Source organism: Sminthopsis crassicaudata, chromosome 1 (genome assembly GCF_048593235.1).
Source record: "Sminthopsis crassicaudata isolate SCR6 chromosome 1, ASM4859323v1, whole genome shotgun sequence".
Taxonomy (NCBI): domain Eukaryota; kingdom Metazoa; phylum Chordata; class Mammalia; order Dasyuromorphia; family Dasyuridae; genus Sminthopsis; species Sminthopsis crassicaudata.
The window spans coordinates 479,503,698-479,524,202 of NC_133617.1; the positions used below are offsets into that span (position 1 = coordinate 479,503,698).

Here is a 20,505-nt window from a genome sequence, read left to right on the forward strand (position 1 = left end):
AGGCATGAGGAACAAACAGTGAAAATATTTAGCTAAGATGGGAACCTTGTTTCAGGAATAGCAAGGAAGCCAGTGTCACTAGATTGAAGAAGAGGGAAGCAAGATGTACAAGCCTGGAAAATTGGGAAGGGCTCATGTTATAAAGAACTTTTAAAATCGAACTGAGGAGTTGTTGCTGAATTAAGTTCTAGGCTGGTAAGACAGTCATTCTCTCTGGACTTAGCTTTCATATCTATAAAACAAGGAGGTTTAATTCTGGAGGTAATAGGAAACCACATGACAGTTTATTGAATTGGGAGGAGAGGTTGTGACCTGGTCAGAACTGAACATTAGGAAGTTCACTTTGATAGTTATGCATAGGATGAACTGTACTGGGAATGAAATGAGATAGGGAAATCAACTATAAGGTTAGGTAATTCAAGTATTATTACTATTTTCTCTTTTATAGGTGGGAGGCAACAGCCTGGTGGATAAAGACTTGGCCTTGGAATCAGGAAGACCTTGATTTAAGGTAGGTGGGAGCATCACTGAAGGCATAATTTTGAAGTCCAGAAAGTCAGGAGCAGGAGGGAAGTGGTACCACCCAATATATCCTAGCTAGTCAGGACATCTCTCCTGTAACCCCAACCTGGAGCTGCTACTGTTCAGAAACAATTTTTGCATTACCAGCGCCCTGGGTTTTTTTCTACTTGCTTCTTTTACCCTCCTCCCCGATATCTCTTCTCTGGTGGCCAGGGCAGGGAAGCAGCACTCTCACTCACAAAATGATCCCATCAGATACAAAGTGTACCAACTGCTCCTCCAGAAATATATATGCTAGGAGTTAGGAGGAAAGAAATCACAGGAGAGAAAGGTGTGGTCATGTGGTTAGCTGTGGGGATAAGGTATGACTACAATTGAATGGAGTATGTATAAAGGTTGTTGTTTATTATTCAGTTGTGTCCAAATTTGAATCTGTGACTTCATTTAATATCTTGGCAAAGATTAGAGTGGTTTGCCATTTCCTTTTCCACTTCATTTTACAGATGAGGAAGCTGAGGTAAACAGGGTTAAGTGACTTGTCTAGGGTCAGAAAGCTAATACATTTCTGAGGCTGTATTTAAACTCAGGAAGATGAGTCTTCCCAACTCCAGCCAGGGCTAACATTCTATTCATTGTGCCACCTAGCCACCCATGTATAAAAGTATAATACATCACCAATGCCTTTGAGTTCTTATTGCTGCATCCTTGAGGGTGTCAGTATTGCTGTGTAAGACTGTATGACAGGGCATATTAAAAGTGTGTAAAGGACACAGTATGGAAGTATGAAGTTTATGAATGTGTGAGATTCTGTGTTAAGTGAGAGTTAAAGGGAGAAGAGGGAGGGCAAACGGGCAGCCAAATTTTTTTTCTTTATATCTCTTTTACTTCCCCCTGCCTATTATGTTGCTGTTTTTGTTTTTGTTTTTTTCTATTTACTTCCTTCTGTTGCCTCTTCTTCAATTCAGTTCCATCATCAGGTACCTTCTCTATGTTCAACCTTGTATTTTGGAAATTACAGTGAAGAGCTACAGGGTAGAGATGAATGGGAGAGAGACAAAGCAAGGAAATAGAATCATAATTTGAGGGCTGAGTTCAGGAAACAGTGAATAGTTTAACTTGTTCAGGGTATAAAATGAATTGAAGAAAGGCAGTGGGAGATGTGACTAAAAGGAAGGGAACCAAGTTGTGTAAGACCTGGAATGCCAGACTAAAGAATTTGTGCTTAATACAGAAGAAAGTGGGAAAATATTCAGGGTGATGGTGGTGGTGTTTTTAATCAGTATCATGACATAGTTAGCACTGATATTTAGGAAGTTTAATCTGGTAGTTTTGTGGATTGGACTAGAGATTGACATTAAAGAGAGGAAGACCTTTTAGGAAGCCACTAAGCTTGTTCTGATGAGAGATGTTGAGGACTTCATCTATAGCTATAATAGTAAAAATGGAAAAGAGGGCAAGATAGGAGAGATTATAAAGGTAGAATGGACAGGACTTTGGAACAACCTGGATAGAAGGGAGAATGTGAGGAAGAGTGAAAGACAATTTAGATTTCAAACCAGTGATAAATATAGTACTATTAGCAGAAACAAAAGGAAGTTGGGTAGTGATATGGCTAGAATGCTGGGTCTGGAGTCCTAAAGACCAGAATACAAATGTAATCTCTGACACTTTCATGTCATGTGGGCTACTCATTTAACTTCTGTATGCCTCAGTTTCCTCAACTATAAAATAGAGATAATAAAAGCATCTGCCTCTCAGGGCTGTTAGGAGGAACAAATGAGATAATATCTGCAAAGTACTTGGCACAGTGCCTGGCACATATTAGATACTATATAAATACTAGCTGTTATTGTTAATAATAATATCTTCAGGAAGCTCCTATCTTACCAAAAAGACATAATAAACACATGCGATTCATTTAACCATTATTCCAATTTCAAGAAGTCTATTGAGGCATAAATTCAATTCAATAAATATTAAATATGCAACATTTTGCTAGGTACTAGGAATTTTTAAAAAAGTAATAACGCCTGCTCATGAGGAGCTTATGTTCTACTGAATTATTGCCTGCAGAAAAAAAGGCCCCTAATCATTTATTTATTTAACATAGATAAAAGTTGATGGGAAAAGTCACGAGATTTTAGGTGGGTTTTGATTAAAAATAACATACCTCTGAAATCCCAATTGTCCTCTGGATAGCTTACACCATGACCAAATTTACCCTAGCTGACTTTCCTCCTGCCCTGAGGCAGCCTGCAAAGGCTATTTGGCCCATGGTACAGTGTTAAGGAGGTGGCTAGGTGGCCCAGTGGATAGAGCACTGCTCCTGGAGTCCAGCCTCAAATGCTTACTAGCTGTGTGATCCTGAACAAGTCATTTTTGCCTCAGTTTCCTCATCTTTAAAATAGAGAAGGAAATGGCAAATCACTCCAGAGTCTTTGCCAAAAAGATCCCAAATGGGGCCACGAAGAGGCAAACATGGCTGAACAACATAGTAGAAAGAGCATTAGAAGACTCCTTGTGAGGCTTCCTACCCATATAAACATGGGCAAGTCATTTTATCCCCAGCTTCCTCATCTGTGAAATGAGAGGGTTGAACTAGGTGGCCTCTGAGGTGCTTTTCCAGCTTGAGATCAATGTTCTTATGATTCATAGCTCATGTAGTAACAGGAGGTGGTTAACTTTGGCCACTGGAGCCCAGGAACACTGAATCACTGATGATCTTAGAGGCAGATGAGGGCTGCAGGAGACCTCTCTGTAAAAGCAGGAATGGGCTCTTGTGATCTGGCAAAGAGCCAGAGATAAAGCACAACCATGAAACTTGGAAATTTCAAACCAGTTCCAGGGACATGACTTGAGGAAGGTGTGGCCACCACAATAAAACTAAGCTGGGGTGTGGGTAGGTGAGGTCCCCCAAAACCAGCTCAAGAAAATCCTGGAACAGGTCGATTAGAAGGTGTGGCCACCCCAAATTGATTTAGCTAGGGTGTGTCTAGGTGGTGTTCCTATAACTAAGGTCTTCTCATATTCACACACAAGGAATTTTTTTCTTAATTCTCCCTCTATCTCTTTTTGACTTGCGGCCACTGGACCCAAAGGGTTTCCCCAAAGGGGAAAGTGAGACAGGTGACTTTGCACAGCCTTCCTTCACTTAAATCCAATTTGCTTGTATGTCATAGCATCACCTCCCCATATCATGGTCCTTTTTAAGAATTAAGGACAATAAAAAATGCTGAATTAGGAGTCAAAAGACGTGGGTTCAAATCTTCCCTGTGATACTTACTAACTATATGATCTTGAATTGTGAACTTCCTTAGTTCAGCTAGATAAATTTTGAATTCTCTTCTAGCTGTAGGTGCATGATCCTGTGACCTGAATTTGAATTCTGACTACTTAATAGCTGTGTGATTGTGGGCAAATCACAATTTCCTTAGAGCTCAACTTTCTCATCTGTAGATTTTGGGGTTGAATTAAATCAGCCCTTTTTAAACTTTTTCCATTCATGACCCCTTTTCAGCCATGAAATTTTTATGTGACCCCTCCAGGTATAAAGGTATATAAAATAGGTCTGCAAATCAAAGATTAATTAACAAGATATCATAATTTTGCAACTCCCACATTCAGTTGTGAGACGCTATATGGGGTTATGACCCACAGTTTTAGAAGATGGGCACTAGCTGAACTCTGAGGTCTTTTCTTCTTCTCGTTTTATGATCCTATGAGTTTTTATGATTCAGTAAGGTTTCTAAATGCTAGCAGTCCTAAGGATTGAGACCAGTGCTGAGCATTTGTGAGTAAGCATTTAAATTATTTATAACTTAGTATTTTGTTTTTCCTCAATTACATATAAAAACCATTGTAAACATTCATTTTTAAATTTTGGGTTTCAAATTCTTCCCCTCATTGGGAAGGCAAACTATTTGAGTTAGATTCTGTAGATAAGCATTTAAAAGAATATAAATCTGCTGCATGCTCTAAATTTTCTGGGCTCACTTCTTAACTTGGTGACAGCCCTTTAAACATATACAACAGCAGCATCCTCTGCTTTATTCCATGGTCTTGTCCATACCCTTGAGTTGTTTTCTGTTCAGGAAAGAAATGGCTGGTCAGAAAGTACAGTTCTTAAGATCCAAAGAAGCTAAAGTGTAGGTAGGCTATAGGGTATTAGGAGCACCGTTGCAATCCTATAATACCAATCCCTCCTCACCAGCCCAGTTTCTGTCCATTCCCAGGGAAGACTCCTTCCAATTTCCCAACTTTCCAAATTCCCAATTTCCTATAGAAACCTTGATAAAGGACACCCAGGTATACAGGACTTTAGAAAGTCACTGAGTTAGGTCACCTCATCTGCTAGCCTTGTGGGTGCCAGGATGCTCACAGACTTTTCTACGCCCCCAGGAGGCTAGAAGAATCTAATATTTTAAACATGGACACAAGTTCTGCTTAAAGCCAAGAGCACAATATTGTATGACTACCTATGAAGTTGAAATCACTCACTTGGAATGTTTTGAGCATGGAGAAATAGGAACAGGGGTTACATCTGTAATTTCAAAGATATGGGGATTTCAGAGATGGTAAGATTCTTTCTCCCTATCCAGGTCAGCACCTTCTCTTCAACTTATTCTCAGAGATTTGCCTATAGTACTGAGAGGTAAAATAACTTGCCCAGGTTCACACAGCCCCTAGTATCAGAGGTAGGACCTGAACCTCCTACTCTGAGGCCATCTCCTTTATTCTCTAGAGGTCTTTCTCAAGGTCTCAATGGATGCCTTTATGTTCTTTAAAATTATTGAGGACTTCCCAAAGAGCTTTTGTTTACATGGATATAAATATAAACATAAAATAAATAAATAAATAAATGAATAACTAAATAAAAAATAACTAAATAAAGATATAAATATAAATGTATGCTTGTGCACACCAGTCTCATACAAAAGTTCTCTTAACAACCAGATGGGTCTTTCCCTTGTATTGGTCCAAGGTTCCAGGATTCTATGCTCTGTAGGTAATGTTAACTGGCATGTGCCCCCTCCTTGAGTGGTCCATCTTCTGGCCCTCCTTTTCCCTGCTGGCTCTTCTAGCCTGATTTCCCCAGTGTGTCACCTAGAGGCAAAAATCTCCTCTGCTCTCTGAAAAGGTGCTGCCTGAGGCTTTGGGAGTTAAGTCCTGGAGAAACTCAGTCAGGTCCTTTGTTCTGATTATCACAGAAAAGTCTGCCCTTGGCACTGGTTCAGATCCTCCGCTGGAAGTGAGAAATGTTGTCTTTTCCCTCGGAGGCAGGGATGGAACAGGGATTCCCAGTCATTTCTGGCTTGGGTTTTCACACCCCCTCTTTCCTGGTTACCTGCTGCCCAGACCTGTCACTGAGCTCTAGGCTTGGAAGATTTAGAGAGAAGATTTAGGACAAAGAAATTCCCTGGCATATCTCCAGAAAAAAGGAAGTCCTGGATGGGACTGAAGTGCAGGCTTCCCCAATTATTGACCACTCTCCTTCTTCCAGGGCTTGAAGCCTCAGTTTCCTCATCTGTAAAATGGAAATAATAATAGCATCTACTTTGCAGGATTGTTGTGAGGATCAGTGATATACATAAAAGCACTGTAAGTGCTATAGAAATGCTGGCTATAGAGAACTGGGAGAACTTCAGGGGTCTTTTCATGCAAATCTCTTTGCTTTGCAGATGAGTGGTAAGCAGCAGAATTCTATAAATCTCTCAAATTCTCTCTCTTTAGTGGTGCCATTTCCTCTATAGCTTTCCTGACAGGTGTCATCTGGGCTCTCCTCCGCAACTGTGCTCTGGCAAAGTCTCATCCTGTTCATCTCCCTGGACAGTTTGTAGTTTCTTCCAAAAGTTATAGAGACCCATCAACAGAACCCATGATCAGGTCTTCTCTACCCTCTATTACTCATCTTCCAGAGCCATCTTAGGCATGAGTGTACCCAAGTAACCTTAGGATTTGGGGGGTGAGAAGAGGATCTTCCTTTGGCTAATGGGGTGTCTTACAAAATCCATATGTATTTCCATATTTCACTGCAGAAATGGTGCTTGAGAAGCTGAAATAGAATAACCAATAATAATAATAATAGCTAGTAGTGTAATAATGGAGAAACTGAGGCAAGATAGAGATTAGAGAGTATTTAATAATTTATTTAAAAGCGAGAGATTTACTGGGATCAAATGGATCTATGGCTTGGTCCCAGGGCTGAATGAGTCTATCATCTCCAAGAATTTAGCAAACAATCAGAGTTCTCAATGACATACACACATTGCTCAGACTCATTGAGTAGATTGAGGCAGGGGGTGGAGTCAGGGTGCTAAGAGCTGGAACGGGACTCTGACAGGGTGGGGGGAGACATCAGAGATGACATAATGGGGGGAGGCACCCCGGAGATGGGGAGAGGCATCTTGATAAGACAGTATCTGATATTCTAATAGCTTGGGATGGGGAGAGGCATTCTGATATTCTAAAACATAAGACCTTCTATCCTTCTCAAATATTCTGATTAGGAGAGAGGGATGGTTTTGCAGCATTGAGAAGAACAATTATAAACTGAGGAAGAACAATTAAGGAAGAGTCAGGACAATAAAAGAGAATTGTGGCATAACAGTAGTTGCATAATGTTTTAAGGTTTGTTTCAAGGTTTTTAGCTCTTTAAACAACCTTGGAAGAAGTAGGTACTATATTATCCCCATTTTGCAGATGAGAAAACTGAAGCAGACAGCACTTAAGTGACTTACCCAGGCTGGAATTGAACTCAGTATTTCTTGACTCATTACCAGCTCATTATTCTATCCAGTGAGCTGCCTCTCTGCCATTAGATGCCTTAGTTTCCTCTGTGGCACAACTCTGGCTATAATACCTTCTTCTGGAGGCCTTTCCTGAACCTTCCCCCCCCCCCTTAATACTTACACACACACACACACACACACACACACACACACACACACATACAGAATTACTTTGCATGTACTCTGTATTTTGTGCATATTTATCTTTGAAAATGTTGATTACAGGATTCCACTTTTCTCATCCCTCCATGTAAGCTGCTTCATGACAGAAATTATTCATTTTTTTTTTGGTCTTTGGTCTTGGCCACATTATTTGTTGTTGTTTAGTCATTTTCAGTCATGCTCAGTTCTTTGGGGGTTTTTTGGGCAGAGATACTGGAGTGGTTTGCCATTTTTCCTTCTCCAGCTCATACAGATGAGGAAACAGTATAACATGACTTGGTCAGGGCCACATAGCTAGTAAGTGTGTGAGGTTAGATTTGAACTCTGCAAGATGCATTGTCCTTATTCCAGACCGGTTCTCCATCCACTGAGTTACCTAGCCACCCTAGGAGGTATGTTCCTTCCACCTTTCAAATCCTAAGTGAAAAGCTATTTCATGGAAGAGGGATTATTACACTTGCTTTTGTTTGGTTCCATAAATCATAAGTTGGAGCAATAGGTAGATTTTTCTAGGAAGATTTCAGCTCAATTTTAAAACTTCCTAATAATCTGAGTTTTCTTAACAAAAAAGAGAATGGGTAGCTCTTGTAAGATAGTGAGCCCTCAACATATACAACACGCAGACTGGATATTGCTGGCCTCAGCAAAATAATTTGAAGGATGTTAAGATCTCCTTTGCAGGGATTCACAAACTTTTCCATTAGAAATTCAATTCTTTGGCTCTTAATGACTTTTTTTTCTCTTATGTCATTCAGCAAGTATTTATTAAATACCTACTGTGAGCCTGGTATAGTGCTTGAGATAAAAGTACAGAGGATGAAACCACTCCTGTTTGCAGGGAATATTTCCTACTGATGTGGTCTATGTTGTGGGGTTTGTCACCAAATGACGACAGCCACCACAAATTTGGGTTCGATCATGTGAAGAATTCACCACGGCCATTCTCTTTGGCAAAAGAAAAATTTATTTGGGGAATAGGTTACAGACAAAATGAAGGGAGACGATAGATACCAGGAATGGTAAATACAAAATAAAGTGGGAGAGCAATGAAAGTACTTCAGTGGAACCTAGTAGAAAGGGAATACTTCATGAGGTTGGAGCATGCCCTTAGCTGGCAGGTTAAATCCTGAAAAGGGATCCAGCGCCCTAAAAGAGACAGTTGTAAGGAGAAGTTGGGGTTGAGAAGCATAATGGAGTTAGGAGAGATACCACTTGGCATGGGGGGGGTAAGGAAAAAGACACCACGAGGCAGAGTTCTGTGGTGGGCTAGCAGCCATGGAAGGCCCATAATTATATTTTATAGGGAAAATGTAACCTCAGAGATATGACTGGGATTCTTGTTAGGGCATGGCAAGGTGTGGCTGCTCCAGACCTCTGTAGGAGTTTGACATAACTTGGATTCAGATTGGATCACCTCCCCAAAGGGTGGGACCCGGGAGCTAAAGTGATCTCTGTCAGAATCTTCTCCCTGTCTGCTTCAGGGATCAATTCTTTAGTTTCTCTTGGTCCAAAACAATATTCATGGTCTCCTCCCTAGTAAAGTTCCAGTTCTTCTAACACTTTGAACCTTTTTGGAGAGGAATATCTTCAGGGGAGCAGGGCATGGATTTGCCAGTTGAACACAACATCTTCTGGAAATAGGACCCAGTAGAGGCAGCTGGTAGGTGGAGATGCAGGGGCCTCTTTCTGATGGGAAAGAAAGGAATGGTTGGGGGGTGAGGGGAGACGGGACAAAATGGTGCATATTCTTTTATTTTAATAAAACTTCTTATTTTCAAAACATATGCATGGGTAATTTTTAACATTGACCCTTATAAAACTATTTGTACCAAATTCCCCCTTTCTGCCACCCCCTCCTCTAGATGGCAAAATATTTTCCAATATATGTTATACATGTTAAAATATATGTTAAATTTAATACTTATAAACATATTTATACAATCCTTTTGATGGACAGAATGGTGCATATTGTGTCACAATAAAGCCTTGGTATTAGTTTTTCTTTGTCACAAATAAGAAAATCAACAGTGTTGATGGTGGGGGTGGAGGAAGGTCTAGTGGGAAAACTGGATTCAAATCCTGTTTCTACTGCTTACCCTAGCCTAATCAGATTCCCTCTGGGGGAATGGGGTAAAACGAGGAGGTTGGACTAGGTGATCTCTAAGGTCATTTCCAACTCTGATATTGTGGGAGGGCTTACGCCCTGAGTTCGAATCCCAACTCCCTCATTTTGTGTGACCTTAACCAAGTCACCAAACCGGGACTCAGTTGACTCATTTCTTAAAAAGAATAATGAGGGAGTTGGATCTCCAAGACCCCTCCCACCTCTAGATGTGTGGTCAGACTCCCTCCTTTTGCCCCAGAGAGGCAGCCGATGTTCCTTCTTCCATTTCGTTCTCCCCTCCGCTCCACCCCCAACAATTTAGAATCAACACCATTTTTGCGAAAGCACCGCCAGACCTGGGGAGCCGGGAACAGCTGTTCCGCCTAGCTGGGCTGCTGGCATCAGCGCTTTCCTTGGGCTCGCACACCCTCTCCCCACCTCGCTAAACAATCATTTAACAAAATATGCAAATGGTATAATTACTGTTATTTGTTTTGCTGATATAAGTGTTTGAAATGCAAATGTCAAGTTTGGTCTCTTTCCCCCTTTTGCCTGGGCATTTGCAATTCGATGAGTTCCTCCTGCCCATCCGGGAAGAAGAGAGGGATGGGGAGAAGGGGGATGCTTCTCTCTGTCTCCCTCTCCAGCCCTCCCCCTCCCCAAGCTGCCCCCTCCTCTGCCAGGGCTGAGTGATGACTGGGCAGGATTACTCACCGTAACTCGGCGCTGCCGCCCGCCGCGGCCAACCTGAGTGGGAAGGCACGACTAATTGCTTCCCCGGCTGGAAAACAAAAGCCAAGCTCGCTCCCGGCTCGCCTGCTGGGGAGGTGTCTGCCACTGTGGGAGGGGGGGGGGTCTCCTTCAGCCCAAAACAAGTCACGGGTGGCTGAGGCTGGGGGCCAAGCGCTGAGCCCCAAGCCTGAATCTCCCTAGCCATTGTTATCTCTGCAACAAGGTTTTCAGAGGAGATTCCTGTGGTCTCTCACTATAAGGAAGAAGGCCTGAGAAAATGCTCCTTGTTCCCAGTTTCTGAGATGCTTGAACTCTGGTTCCCATTCCCCTCCCCACCCCCCAGTTTCCTCATCAAAAACATACCAGTCTTCCTTAGAATCACAGATTAGGGCTGGAAGGGATCCTAAATATTATTTAGTCTGCCCCCTTTATTTATAGGAATAGAAATCCGAAGATCAGAAAGAGGAAAATGACTTGTTCAGGATCTTATAACTAGAAGGAGGATTGGGACTTGAGTGCTGGGACTCTCAGCCTATTGCTTTACTTTCTAAAGCAGGAAACTTCTGCAAGGTGACATCATGGATGCTAAAGGACTCTGGAAAGTTAAAAAACAAACAACTGGTAATCTGGGTAGTCTGTTCTTCATTCTTGAGCCTGTGATTTTTATCCATGAGCCTTTTCATTTTCTTTGACTCGCAGGCTCTGGGATTTGAGGGGGAGTGGAGCCAGAAAGGGGCACTCAGTATGTGGGGCTTCAGTGTCTCTTGAGATAATAATAATAATATTTCTATTATTGGCCTGGCAACAACAGTAACCTGCCCAGATTTCATACAGCTAGGAGGGTGTTAAATATGCCAGACCAGATTCTCCTGGCTCCAGGACTAGTGCTCTATCCACCTGGTCATCTAGCTACCCTGATAATACTATTTTTTAAAATCAAGAAACCATATTTCTGTGACATTTTAGGAGTTTTTAAATGTTTTGTTATTTTTTGGTTTTGTATTCTAGTCATTTTCTAATATCAAACTCCTTCCCCATAGAGCCCTCTCATATCAAAGAAAGGCAGTTGAAGTGTAAGGACACAGTGGCACACACTGCCTCACGCCCCCTCTCCCCCAACTGATAAAAATAGGATTCTTCAAGTTTATATATTGATTTCCTCACAAGATCTTGTAAAGTAAGTAAAACAAGCTTTATTATTCCCATTTTACAGATAAGAAAACTGATATTCTAAAGAGTTAAATAATTTGACCAGGGTCACCAAACTACTAAATTCTAGGGTTGGGATTTCAGAGGATTAGATTAAGAGCTCCTTAAAAATAATAATAATAATAACACCAAGATTTAGACTGATCTCTGCATCTTCTAAGAAATTCTATTAGAATTTCTCCTTGTTTCTGAGGCAAGGTCTGTTGTGCCACAGTTCTCTTTTATTATCCTGATTCAGTTTCTTTGATTATCCTGACTCGGTTTCCCTAAATTGTCCTGCCTCGGTTTCCCTGAATTGTGACCTAATTGTTTCTCATTTCACAAGTTAGGGAATGCAGGACTAGAGAGTTAGGGAAGGTCGACTTGCCTGAAATCACACAACTACTAACTAGCATGGCTGGGATTTGAATGCAGTTCTTCTGACTTTCTGCATTATAGGGCATTATAGACCATAGAGCACCAGGTCTAGAGTCAGAAAGACTCATTTTCCTGAGGGCAAATCTAGCTTCAGACACTTGCTAAATGTATGTCCCTGGGCAAGTCATCATGTTCCTGCTCTGTAAAATGAGCTAGAGAAGGAAATGGCAAACCATACTAGTATCTTTGCCAAGAAAACCCCAAATGGGGTCATGAAGAGTTGGGCACAACTGAAATGAATGAATATAATCACCACCTTTGACTCTACTTCTGGTACTTTTTCCATTATACTAATGCAACAATTTCCTTCATAAAATCACAGTTTTAACGCTGGAAAGGCACTCAGGTTAACTAGCCCAACTCTTATTCTATAGATGAAGAAACTGAGGAAAGAAGTTAGGTCAGATCTGAACTCAGGTTTTTTGACTCCATCACATTTCCTTACTCTTTTCCCTAACCACTTTCAGGGCACTAGATTGAAAGGCCTAGGTCTAAGTTCTGACTCTGTCCATTTACATATATACAAATCCTTCCACCATTCTGAGACTTAGTTTTATTCTTTTGTAAGGTGAGGGGGTGAGACTACAGGATAAATCAATCTATTTGCTTCTTCTTTTTTTTTTTTTTTAATCCCTTCTCCCTATTTCATGCATTTTCTCTGAGTGTTCCCTATACCTAGAATGCTCTCCCTCCTCATGTCTGCTTACTGGCTGCCTTCTAGTATCAGCTAAATCTCATTTCTGTTGGAAGCTTTCCCCAATTCCTCTTAATTTCAATCTTTTCTCTCTTAACTATTTCCTATTTATGCTAAATATTACTTATTTGTTTATATTTGTTGTCTCCCCAATTAGATTGTAAGGTCCTGAGACTGTCTTTTGCTTCTTTTTGAATCCCCAATTCTAAGTAGAGCATAGTAGGTGCTTTATAAATATTTCCCAACTGACTAACTAAAGACTTCTTCCCCATTCCCGGGGATTATCCTTTGTCCCTTCTGCACTTAGACTACAGCTCAGATCACACTTAGTACAGTGCCCTGGTGCATAGCAGATGCTTTATAAATATTTTCCAACTGACTGACTAAAGACTTCTTCCCTATTCCAGGGATTATTCTTTGTCCCCTCTGCATTTAGACTATAGCTCAGGTTACACTTAGTACAGTGCCTGGTGCATAGTAGGTGCTTTATAAATATTTCCCAACTGACTGACTAAAGACTTCTTCCCCATCCCAGGGATTTGTCTTCTGCACTTAGACTATATAGCTCAGATCACATAGGGCCTATCTTCTGGTTTCTGTGTTGCAGAGGATTAGTTTACAGGCGAGATCATAACTCTAATAATAACTCATACGTGGGTAGCACTTTATACTTTCCAAAGCGTTTTCACATCCATTATTCCATCCACCCTGTGGGGTAGGTAGTGTGGGTATTAGGATCAGCATTTAGTTAATGGAGATGCAGGCTCAGATGGATTGTGGGTCTTTCCCAAGGTCGCTGCACTTGGTAAATTGGAAGAATCTGAATCTTTTCTACAGAGCAGGGTCTCTTCCTAGGAAAGGAGGTAGTTGGTGGTATGGTGGACAAAGTACTGGGCCTGGAGTCAGGAAGTTGTTCAGTCATTTTTCAGTGACTCCATTTTGGGGTTTCTTGGTAAAGACATTAGTCTTAGGGGGCAGCTAGGTGGCGCAGTGGATAGAGCACCAGCCTTGAATTCAGGAGGACTTGAGTTCAAATCTGGTCTCAGACACTTAACACTTCCTAGCTGTGTGACCCTGGGCAAGTCACTTAACCCCAGCCTCAAAAAGGGAAAAAAAAAAAAAAAAAGACATTAGTCTTTTGACAGAGGAAGAAACTGAGGCAGAGTGCAGTGACTTGCTCAGTGTCTGAGACCAGATGAATCTTCATGACTCTAGGTCCAGCACTCTATCTACTGAGTCATCTGAGTCAGGAAGATCTGAGTTTAAATGCACTCAGCCTCAGTTTCCACAACAGTAAAAGGGGGGGGGGTAATAACTATCTATCTTGAAGGGTGGTTGTGAGAATCAAATAGAATACTATTTATAAAGCACTTAACATGGTTCCTGGCACAGAGTGGGTGCTTTATAAATGCTTATTGTCTCCCAGGACATTGGACAAAGTTATGGTCAGAACTTCCTCTTAGCAGTGTCTTTTTTCATTGATTAAATGGAAAATGAGGCACTAAGAGGCCCTGTCTGGTTCCTTCTCTCATGAGCTCCCCTAAGCCAACCCCCAAAGAGACTTTGATTTATGATCTCTATTTATGATCAGGAATTTTTTATGGATAGGGTTAAGTTGATTTAAAAAAAAAAATAGCTATCCATAAACACAGAGGGACTAACCCAAGCTATCCAAAGCCTTGCAGAGGCATTCTAGTGATTCCAGGAAAATCCCCTCTCTTTTATTCTGGTGAGAAATGAGAATTTCTTAAAAAAAAATACAGAGCAAATCAAGCAACATCTTGGCTTGTATAATCAGAATAGTACATTGTGTGTCTCATGCTTAGATCAAAGGGATTTCCATAGTAGGTCAGAGCGGCAGGCTCTTTGACCCCACTTTCCAGGGAGGGCATTATTGGGATGATTCAAGAGCTTCCCAGCATAAGGAAATCCCTCCTCCTCTAAGGAATCTTTTCTTACTCAGTGGGCCAGGGCCAGGGCTTAACCTTCCCTCAATCCCAGCATTCCTTCTCCCCCCACCTCCGGACTGGTTTCGTGCAATGTGAACCTGTGGAAAGTGTGTTGGCTTTGGAGTCAGGGACCCCAAGTTCAAATCCAGACTCTAGGACTTGCTAGGTAGTCATTTAACCTCTCTGGGCCTTAGCTTCCTGCACAATAAAATGAGGGAGTAGAATTGGATGGTTTTCATCCCTAAATCTATGATTCTATGAATCACAACAAAAGAAATTTAGCTCCTTTAAAAATATGTTCATGGAGTGGCTGTGGGAAATGTTAACGATGGCAGATTTTCTGTTTCTCTGGTGCCATCAGGGACTGGAAAGTTCTGGAGGGCAGGTATCCAGTTAAGGACATAGTGCCCAGTACAGCAAGACTAAGAGGATCACAGACGTAGTTGGGGAAAATGAAATATGAGCAGCCACGTTGCAAGCCAGGGCCTGAGGAGCCAAGAGCTTCTGTATTCCATCCAGCCCTGCGGCTCATCTCCGTGAGCTTTGTTGGAATGAGGGAGAGAAGGCATTCTCTGAACAAAGGCCCCTCATGCCAGCATTGTGCCCCAGGACCATCACTGGCACAGAGGAAAAGGGAGGCCCCTTGCTTTGCTCTTTGACCCTTCCTCACCTCTCCCCTTCTGGCACTCCAACACAGAGTGGTCTTTAGAGCAGACATGGCTTCCAGGGATGGAGGGCTGCCTTTGATTCTCCCTCCCACTCCCAGCTTCTCCTACAAGGGGCATTCTGAACCCTGGCTGACACCAGTCCAGGATGTTATATCACCCCCTGCCTGTCTTCTATAGGATCCAGCCCCTGGGTGGGAAGGGAGAGATGGCTCTTATCTTAATTGGACCGACATGAATCTGATGACCTGAAGCAGATTTTCTAGCCCAGCAGACTCATGTAATTGCAACCACTGGGGGTTTGTCAAGCCTGTAAGCTCTCTCTCTTTTCTTCCTGCGCCACATCCATCTATCCCCTCTCTGCTACCATCATTCCAGCTTTCTGGTACTCTGCTTTCTTTCTTCCTGTTTTCCTTGTCCCTTCCTTTTTTTCATTTCATTGATTTGTTCCCTTTTGTCCCCCCTTTACTTGATTCCTATCTTTCATTTTTCCCTAGGGCCTTCTAATTCTTTGAACTCTTTGCTTTCTTTCTCTTGCAAATCAAGGCATATTTTGGAGATTGAGCAGCACTCGGAGAATCTTGCCAGGTCACTGTGAAAAACCATTACTCATTCCATTTTATAGATGAGAAAATTGAGACTCGGAGGTGGAGGAGGGTTGAAGAAAGATGTCTTTGAGACCCAAGTTGAAATTCCTTCAGTTCCCAACAACCAAGTCTTGATCCTCCCTCTTTTTAAAACTCCTTGCCTTAATAGAAAAGAAGGGGGAAGGCAGGGAAAATCTTCCCACTAAGGGGACCAAGAGTCAGGAAAGCCTAGGACTATATTGGAGAAGCTATTCTAGGGCGGAAGGCAGAAAGACTTCTTCAAATCAGATCTCAGACACTTACTAAGCTATATGACTCCAGTAAAGTCATTTTCTTTAATTTTTTTCTTTTTCCCCTGAGGCTGGAGTTAAGTGACTTGCCCAGGGTCACACAGCTAGGAAGTGTTAAGTGTCTGGTCCTCCTGAATTCAAGGCTGGTGCTCTATTCACTGCCCCACCTAGCTGCCCCCAGGAAAGTCATTTTCCCCAGTGTTTGCATCTCTTAAAAAAAAAATGAGTTGTGAAATGGCAAACTACTTCAGTAATCTCTGCTCAGAAAACCCCAAATGGGGTCAAAAAGAGTCAGACATGACTGAACAACAAGGATTAGGATTGTATTAGAACGGAAGCTGCTTGAGAGCAGGAACTATTTTACTTTTGTATTTATACTTCTAGTGCCTAGACTTGTCACCTTAAGTGTTTTTTCATTCATTCATTCATTCATCCTTCAAACTAGGAATTGTTTCCTTCTTTTATTTGTACTTCCAGTGTCTAGCCCAGTGCCTGTCAAGTGGTTTTCTATTCTTTCATTCATTCATCCTAGAGACTAGGAATTGTTCCAATTTTTTATTTGTACTTCTAGTGTTTAGACCAGTGTACCTGTTGTCTAATCTGCTTTTCTGTTCATTCATTCATTCAACCTAGGGACTAGCAATTGTTTCAATCTTTTATTTGTATTTCTGGTGCCTAGCCTTGTCCCTGTCACCTTAAGTGCTTTTCTGTTTATTCATTTATTCATCCTAGAGACTAGAAATTGTTCCACTTTTAAATTTGTACTTCCAGTGCCTAGCCCAGTGCCTGTTGTGCTTTTCTATTTAATCTTTTTATTTGTGCTTAGTCTGTTGCCAGTCACCTGAAGAACTTTCTGTTCATTCATTCATTCATCCTAGAGACTAGCAATTTGTTCATTTTTTTATTTGTACCTCCAGGATCTAGCCAAGTACCTGTCACCTTAAGTGCTTTTCTGTTCATTCATTCACCTTAGACACTAAGAATTGTTCCATTCTATTATTTATACTTCTGGTGCCTAGCCCAGGGATTTTCATCTTAAGTGCTTTTCTGTTCATTCTTTTATTCATACTTCCACTGCCTAGCCCAGTGACTGTCGCCTTAAGTGCTTTTCTGTTCATTCATTCATTCATCCTAGAGACTAGGAATTGTTCCATTCTTTCATTTGTGCTTCCAATGCTTAGCCTAATATCTATCACCTTTAAAAAGTTTTCATTCTTTCATTCATCCTTGAGATTAGAAATTATTGCCTTCTTTTATTTGTACTTACAGTACCTAGCTCAGAGCCTAAGGAGATAGCATATGTAAAATATTTTGCAAACCTTAAAATGCTATATAAATCCTAGCTACCATTATTATTAGGCACTTAATAAAGGCATGTTCATTTATTAAAGAAATGAACATGACATGGTAAGGGAAAGCAGGTCAGTGAGCTGGCCAGCCAGAATGGAGTGGAGGATCTTTGAAATAGAAAAGGTTGCAATCCATCTCCTAGCGACCCCTTTCACCCCAGTGAGTCTTTCTCCATCCTTTCCTGAGAAGGTGCAGATTTCCCAAGCTAGGCACGTAGCATCTCTTCTCCCGTCTACAAATCAGCTTCAGATCCAAGTGCTCTCATTTGATTGGCTTGACTCTCAGCCTTTCCCGGAGGCTTACAGCCCTCCAGCCTATGGAAACCAGGCAAGGGAGGTTTCCATTCAGGAAGATAATAAGGAGCTCTTCCTCCCGCCTCTCCGCCTCCTCACTTGCCTTTGACAGGTTCAAGGCACCATTTAAGTTCGCCCTATTTTTATTTCAATTACCTTTTCATCGCAGGTTCAATGGTATTAGCATATTCAAATTGGACCTATTATTATTTCAATTAGCTGTTAAGTAATTAACTCTAATTTATTAACATCTTCCCCCCTTCCCTACATATTTTTTGGTTATTTACATCCACTGCTAACTAACAATTTTAGATAATTACGTGTCACTCATTTAGTCTATTTGCACACACTTATTCACACTGGCAGGTTCGTTTGCTACCGTTACTTTCGGCGTCTCTTTTTCCAGGATGAAAGTAGCAGTGTCATTGTGGAAGGAGCCCTGAATAATCTAGCTGTCCAAGTACCATCTGAATACTCTGCAATTCTCTTAACTTCTGAGTGCTGGGGTAGTTGTGGAGAAGACATGTTCTCTGCGTTACAGTATTAAGCAAGAGGCAGTGTCACCTAGATTATCTATCTATAGGACACTGAACTTAGAATCAGAAGTTCTGGAACTTGCTCTGAAACGCTTGTCAGGTAACACTGCAAGTTACTCTAGAACTCAATTACCTCATCTATAAGATGAAGGACATTATACTCAATGTCCTCAAATTTACTTTCCAGCTCTAAATCTATGATTTGATCATTATTATGCACATGGCTGACATCTCATGTGAGGGTCAAATATCTAAAATTGCTTTCTTGGTAAAGTTTGATGTAAATATCAGCTATTTTTATTTGGGACAAGGCTGGGATGAAAGCCATGAGATCAAGACCTGTGTTACAGTCATTCAACTTCTTGCTGGGATATAATGGTCTCCCCATCCCCACTCTTCTCAACTTCAAGGATCCCACCTCATCTCTGCTTAGTGATGGAGTCAGGAAGATCTGAATTTAAATCTGATCTTTGACACTTAGTAACTGTGTGCCCCTAGGCAAGTCAACCTCTGCCTGTCTCGGTTTCATTATCTGTATAATAATAATGATAGTATATATATATATAATATTAATGTCAGTAACATATTAACATTATTAATAATATAATGTTACTATACTATGTACTGTATATACTATATAATTATTATTATAGTACATAACTCCCAGGGATGATGTGACTATTAAATGAGATAATATTTACCCAGAAATTAAGTGCCTGTAATGTAGTAGATGCTTAATAAATGATTATTCCCTTACCTTCACTTCTGTGGGTAGTCTACTTCCCTTTCTCTTCTAGGACTTCAGCAGTAATCTCTCTACTCTTTATCGAAGCTACTAATGCACTGTTTCTGACCACCAGACTTGTAGAAAGAGTCCTGAGACTCAGGAAATCAAGATTTTTGTTCAAGCTTTACAAAACTAATCAGTTGTTGTTTGACCTTCAGTAACTCCCCTAACCTTTATGTACCTCATTTAAAAAAAAAATCTATCAAATAGTGATAATAATGTCAGGTCTCCCTGGATTATTGTGAGAATCAAATGAGATAAGAGATGTGAACATGCTTTGAAAAAGAACAAAGCTCTATGCCAATGTAAGGGATTATTATTATCTTCGGATAAAATAGATAAGATGAATGAACACAGACCATTAACAACTTTTTTTCCTATCTCCTACCTCTCCCCTAATCAAAGAAGCATGCTGGGAAGAGGTGGGCTTCTAAGGAAAGGCAGGAAGATGCATGGTAGCTGAGGAATTCCAGGAAGTTATGACTAATGTAAGGAGGTTGATGGGAGAGACAGGAGTGGGTGGAAAGACAACTAGACAACACAAGGAACTGAGTGCTTGATCTGAGTATGAATTCTACCTCCCATGTCTCCTAACTATGTGGCTCCAGGCAAGCCCCATAATCTTTCAACCTCAGTTTCCCATTATATAAAGATAACACCTCACAGAATTGTGTGTGTGTGTGAATCAAAGAAGATAATATATGTCAAACACTAAAAATGTTAAACTATGTAAATTTGAGCTATGTTCACAAATAGGGAGCTAACCCAAAGAATTGCCCTAACTCAAGCATACAGAAAAAATAGGCAGAGAGTGGGATGGTTTGGAACTCCCACTGGAAAGCAACACTGAACAGAGAAATTTGTTTTTAATAGCTGTATTAAGCACCTTTTAAAAACACTCATCGAAATTATTTCATAGTATCAAAATTATATAAGTTTATTTTTTTTCCTTTGGAAATCTAGGATATGCCAAGAATATTCACAAATTTTATCTCAACATAAACAGTGTAATGAGAGGGGGAGGGGATTCCTCATTTACTTTACTTGTCTATAGAAATTTAGGACAAATCTATTATTCAAGGAAGAAAGCCACCATGGAGATCTGTTTGCTTCCATATTTATAAACCCCAAACGTCAATGAATGGGTACCAAATATATGGATTTGGATGCAAGACCCCTTGTGGCTTCTTTCTAGCCATGTAGCCTAATAAAATGGTTTCTAAAGGGAAATGGGTAAATGAAAGGAAGGAAAATATAGTGAATTAAGTCTGACCTCAGAGCCAGGAAGAAAAGAATTCAAGTCCTTCCTTGTAAAGCACTTGTATGTAGAACATTAAATTTCCTCTGGTATGTATGGGAGGAATACAAGATTTATATCAGCAATATTCTTGTCCCCATGATGTGTATAGTCTAGTAGGAG

At 40.9% G+C, this 20,505-nt stretch overlaps 1 protein-coding gene across 8 annotated transcripts in view; it reads left to right on the plus strand.

Annotated features, from left to right (window-relative positions):
* Positions 1-20,505, plus strand: part of ELFN1 (extracellular leucine rich repeat and fibronectin type III domain containing 1) — a 190,660-nt gene that overhangs the window by 76,440 nt on the left and 93,715 nt on the right. For 6 of the 8 annotated variants that reach the window (XM_074281145.1, XM_074281143.1, XM_074281144.1 and 3 more), the window contains one exon: positions 449-511. The exons of 1 other annotated variant lie outside the window; for it this stretch is intronic. The gene's annotated coding sequence lies outside the window, so the exon portion shown is untranslated. Of the gene's footprint in view, positions 1-448; positions 512-7,631; positions 9,133-20,505 lie in introns of those variants that run through there. One more of the 8 variants, XM_074281149.1, reaches the window with a different exon arrangement.